The 4,835-nt window shown below is 36.1% G+C and overlaps 1 long non-coding RNA gene across 1 annotated transcript; it reads left to right on the top strand.

Annotated features, from left to right (window-relative positions):
* Positions 1 to 1,567: 1,567 nt before the first annotated feature.
* On the top strand, positions 1,568 to 2,540 carry LOC144631325 (uncharacterized). Its single transcript, XR_013566712.1, has 3 exons — positions 1,568 to 1,695; positions 1,943 to 1,999; positions 2,409 to 2,540. It is a non-coding gene; the product is annotated as an uncharacterized LOC144631325 (long non-coding RNA).
* Positions 2,541 to 4,835: the final 2,295 nt, after the last annotated feature.

Below are 4,835 nucleotides of genomic sequence, written 5' to 3'. Positions count from 1 at the left end.
GTGCCAAGTTCAGCCTTCGGTAATATTCTGAAAACCGAAAATGGGGGGAATACAGGTGAAAGGCTTACTAGTTTATTACGCGTTTTTTCGTGTAAATAAATACAAATAAAGACAGTGAAAATTATTTAAAGCGGACAATATACTGTATCATTCCGCAACCCCGGACCTTTTCAGTCAACAATAACGTAATCGTGTCGGCGGACGCACAAATAGCAGAATACTGCAGCCAGGCTGTCGCTCATCTGAATGGATACTGCTTTCTATAATCCTAAAGCTTTCTAAAAAACCCTCTTAGTAATCAGGACACTTTAGCAAAGAAATGCTCCTCTTAATAAACAACAACAACAACAACAACAAGCAAGGTTTTGTTTCGTTTGTTAAATTTCGGCTTTTCATTGAGTATTTTATCCTGAAAAGTAAAAATAATTCACGATGCTCGTTTTTGTATGTGCGCGCGGAAGAAAATTTAGTGGTGAACAGTAAAGACAATAGAGTGTTTCTGTATCGGAACTATCGGTCTGATAGTTGCCCCTTTGAAATTTGATGTTCTTGAAACTAGCATATTAGCCCTCGAAGCTATATATGGCATTTCTCGAGATTTCAACTTTAATGGAGACAACGATTGAGTTTCTCAAGAGAATACTAACATTTCAGCATTTGAAAGGCATTTGGAAACACCTCTGAGTAGTACAAACAATAGGAAAAACAGTAAGAAAGAAACCATCTTAGTGTGCATGATTGAACCACGAATATGGTAGTTGTCCCGTGGCAGATCCAGACCTTCAGTTAAGGGGGGCCAGCCTTTAAAGGCTTGCTATGAATAATTGAATTCTGTGAAGATAAGTTAAAAACGGCAAGACTTTTAGGACTAATAATAATAATAATAATAATAATAATAATAATAATAATAATAATAATTATAATAATAATAATAATAATAATAATAATAATAATAATAATAACACATCTGTTTTCTTAGAAGTTCGACGATGAATTATTACGCCGAGCATCTGAAGGTGAGAAAGAACATTCATACCTTAAACTTATATGTTTGTAATGGATGATGCAAAAGTTAGTTCTTGGACATTTATAGAGAGAATTCACTTGACATCAGAGTTGCCATATCGATGTACCTTAAGTTTACAAAAGAAATTTAACTAAATTCTTGTGTTTGTTACACCAACATGGCGGTCACAGCAGTTGTTCTTTGAATGCCCGAGGACGAAGTAAATACGTCATATAGTTGTACACTCGTTTGAGAACTTTACGTTTTACATGTGATGAATCAGTCATTGATTTCTTTTCTTGTTTAAGGCACTCAAGTTCTCTAGCTCATAAATGCCTATGTCTCTGTGCTCAAAATCCGCACAACATTGTGAAAATTAAATGTTTTTTCCATATATTATTGTGTGGAACATGTAATTTTAATGAACACCATACCCTGCTGTTTCACTTGGTAAAATTGAACAAAGATAGATTCATTTTGTTTTTCAAAGAACCTTTGATTGTTATTTCGTACAGGTGTATGTGGCCATTTTTTAAATAATACTTGGTTCTAAAACCCTATTGAGTATGCTCTTCTCATTGGAGCTTAAGCTAGGCGATCATAAAACACTGAATAACTTAAACTGTTAATGTTTTAAGCAGAACAAGAACAAGCAGTTGATGAAGGGCCAGAGAAGAAACGAAAGAAAGGTAATAATGTGCTTGTCACTACTTGTATTTCATTTAAAGATGTGTAAATCGAATAAAAAATAGCTAGATTTAGTTTGCATTTTTGTAGAAATTCAAAAAACTGTCGGCATGTGCTTTGACATAAAAATGAATTCTATATCACTTTTACAATTGAGTGCAAAGTTTATTCTCAAAATTACATTGTTTATGTCTCCAAAATAGTAGAGCTGGCCTAAGTGTTTTACATATATTTGTTGCATTTTGTCAGGTGGTCGAGATCACGTCGCATCCCTAATGGATGGAATTCACCAAGGGATCATCGAAGGTAGGCTTTTTTATGCTTTATGAATGACATAGATTTAACGCTTACCAAAGGATAAAACATTCGTTTCAGTGTGTCTGATTAAACATTCTCATTACACCTTAGTCATTCAGCGCGCAAAAATAATACGCATACAGATCAGTTGAATTAACATTTTGCTGAGGTGTTATCAGTTGTTGCTATACCTCTATGGTGTTCAATAAAATTATATTTATCGGTAATTGGTACTATATATTGGTTTTGGAAAACCGTTTAAGTTTTATTTTGGTTTAAGAAAAAATGAAAACAAAATAGTCTAAACTTGTATGTATATCACACATGCTCGGCCGCCCCTATCCCTTCCCTTGCCCCACAAATAATTACATGTCCTGTCTTGCTATCCAGTTAACTCTAAATATTTTCATATTTTCAGGAAAGAGATCAACAAGGGCAAAGAAGAAATAATTTGAAATTTATACTCTGACGACCTTATTGATTGAAATTTGAAAACAAATATGTGTGAAGCGAGAAATATGATATTATATGAATCATCTTGAGTTGAAATTCTCCATCTGCTTTTCTGGTCGCTTAATAAAAACGTCAAAAGTAAAATAAATGCGTGTGTCGTTCAACTTTAATCTAGTTAAAGTGTGTACAGTACGACTGAAAAGTGCAGTGTAACTAGACGGGGTTCGCACAGTCTTGAAAAGTCCTTGAATTTTAAGGGGAGTCCTTGAAAAGTCCTTGAATTCCATTTTAACTTGAAAAGTACTTGAATTTATGTCAAAGTCCTTGAAAAGTCATTAAATTTTCTTCAACTTTAAATGTAGTCGGGTCGAAAGCAAATTGCTTTGCACAGACTTTGGTATTCTGTTACTGTGAAAGGCAACTTCAAACACTGCAACACACGGGTGTAAAAGCAGCTAATAAAGAAAAAAGACAAGTGAACTGATAAATGTAGAGAAGGATAGGTAGTCGTTTATGAACTGTATATAGGTGTGTTTTGTTTGGCTACGGACACGGTGGGGTGGGGTGGGGTGGGAGGGGGCGGTAAGATGAAATGAAGAGTTTAAATTAATCTTTGAGACAACACCCAAAGACAGATGCGCGCCAACCGTTACATTAAAAGACACCAACTGTCTCTTGGTGATGTTACGAAAGTAGCTAAGAATATTTTCTTTGTGTCTGGGTGTTCAGGTTTAATGCATGGCACGTGAATAGTGAGAATTACTTAACTTCCGCTTCCTTGTCGCAGACATGTGTCCTGCGAACACAATGGCTTATACGTATGGGCTAATCAGACGAAAAGCCTAATTGTGTTTTAGGCTTGATCCTTCAACATTTAAAGCGAAAACGGCATAACAACAATATAAATGACCAACTAGACTGAACATGATTTTTTTCTAATAAACCAGTAGTTGATGGTGTAGCTTTTATGCGCGGTAATCGCTCAATATATTTTCATATAATCGGCAAAGAAATACATAAACAATTACTCATTTGACGCAGACATCATCCCTCCCGCCCACTTTTCATTATTGGCGTGCCACAGTATATCAGAAGTTAACGTCATGAAAAGTGCGTGCAAACGAAGAGGCATACTTAGGAGAATGGAGACACTTTTTCTTTTCTTCTTTTTCTACCACTGGCTTTAGTTTTATTCCACATTCCAAGCATCAACAGACCCCTCAACAGTATCCAGGTTGATTCTCACACGGCAAAATATGTAAATGATCTTGTGAAGCAGTTCAGAAAAACCACGACTGTAAGTCAGTTTGACCACGTGATTTGTCCACCACGAATTGGGAGAAACCTGGTTAATTTTTTTAAATAAATAGAACGGACTAAAGACTAAACAAATTATACAAAAAAAGAACTTGCAGGCCTTGATGTTTAATATATTAATATACAAAACCCTTCTTATCAAAGGCTTAACCCAAAATCAAACTGTAAATCATGTTCCTGTGGAAAAAAAACGCCCCACGGGGAAAAGGCATCATGCGTCAAGGACAGCAAGGGACAAACCCGTGGTCCATGAAATGTTGCAGGCCATTCATGTACAACGTAACAGATTGCAGATGTAAAGGGTGCAAAAACTGTTCAGCTGAACTGGACATTTCTACTGTTTTTGAAACAAGTATCCCTGAACATGTTTCAAACGTGTCTTGCAAATGTGGGCAAAACAAATCAAAAGAATTGCCAGAGTTCGTAGCGTGCAAGGATGGTATTAGGAAATCCAAGTGCCCCTGTTGACGTGTTAAGCAAAAGTGTGGGTTTCAATGCAAATGCGTAAAATGTGGGAACCCCAATGAAAGGATAATGAGAAGGCGTGATTGAAAAAATAATAACATCCAACAGAAAAGAAAGCGCGAGAGAAGGAGCGCTGAGTTCTCGGCCTCCCAAGACATTCTTCCGGTGACCATGGACCACGTACGAGACGTGTTAATTATACAGCGTATTGTCGTTTCTAGGAGAAACCACAGTGCCGCGATCGCTAGAAAATATAACTGGTTTGTTCTGAAACAACTTGTTAACTCGAAAATTTGCAAAGAAAGCAATTATACAGTAAGCAGAAAAAGAGAGTCACAAGTTTCTGTAAAGCTGAATACATTAATCGAAAAGCCAAAAATTTGAATGTTACTATCAAAGTGACAATTAATTTTGTATTAAAAAAAATAAGAAATATACCATTTTATAATATTGTTGATTTATCTTTTTAAATGGTCGAGGAAATGCGCGCGCTGTGATTGGTCAATTCGAACTCATTATAGTTCCATAAAGCACGCTGCATACGTCACGCGCGTGCTTTATCGAGTCAGCCAAACACCTGAAGTAACCCAAGCACCTCAAGTCAGCCAAG

The sequence above is a fragment of the Oculina patagonica genome, chromosome 12 (assembly GCF_052425735.1).
Source record: "Oculina patagonica isolate OP01 chromosome 12, crgOcupat, whole genome shotgun sequence".
Lineage (NCBI taxonomy): Eukaryota > Metazoa > Cnidaria > Anthozoa > Scleractinia > Oculinidae > Oculina > Oculina patagonica.
The sequence above is the reverse complement of the archived record's forward strand: the minus strand, read 5'-3'. Positions and strand labels throughout refer to the sequence as shown.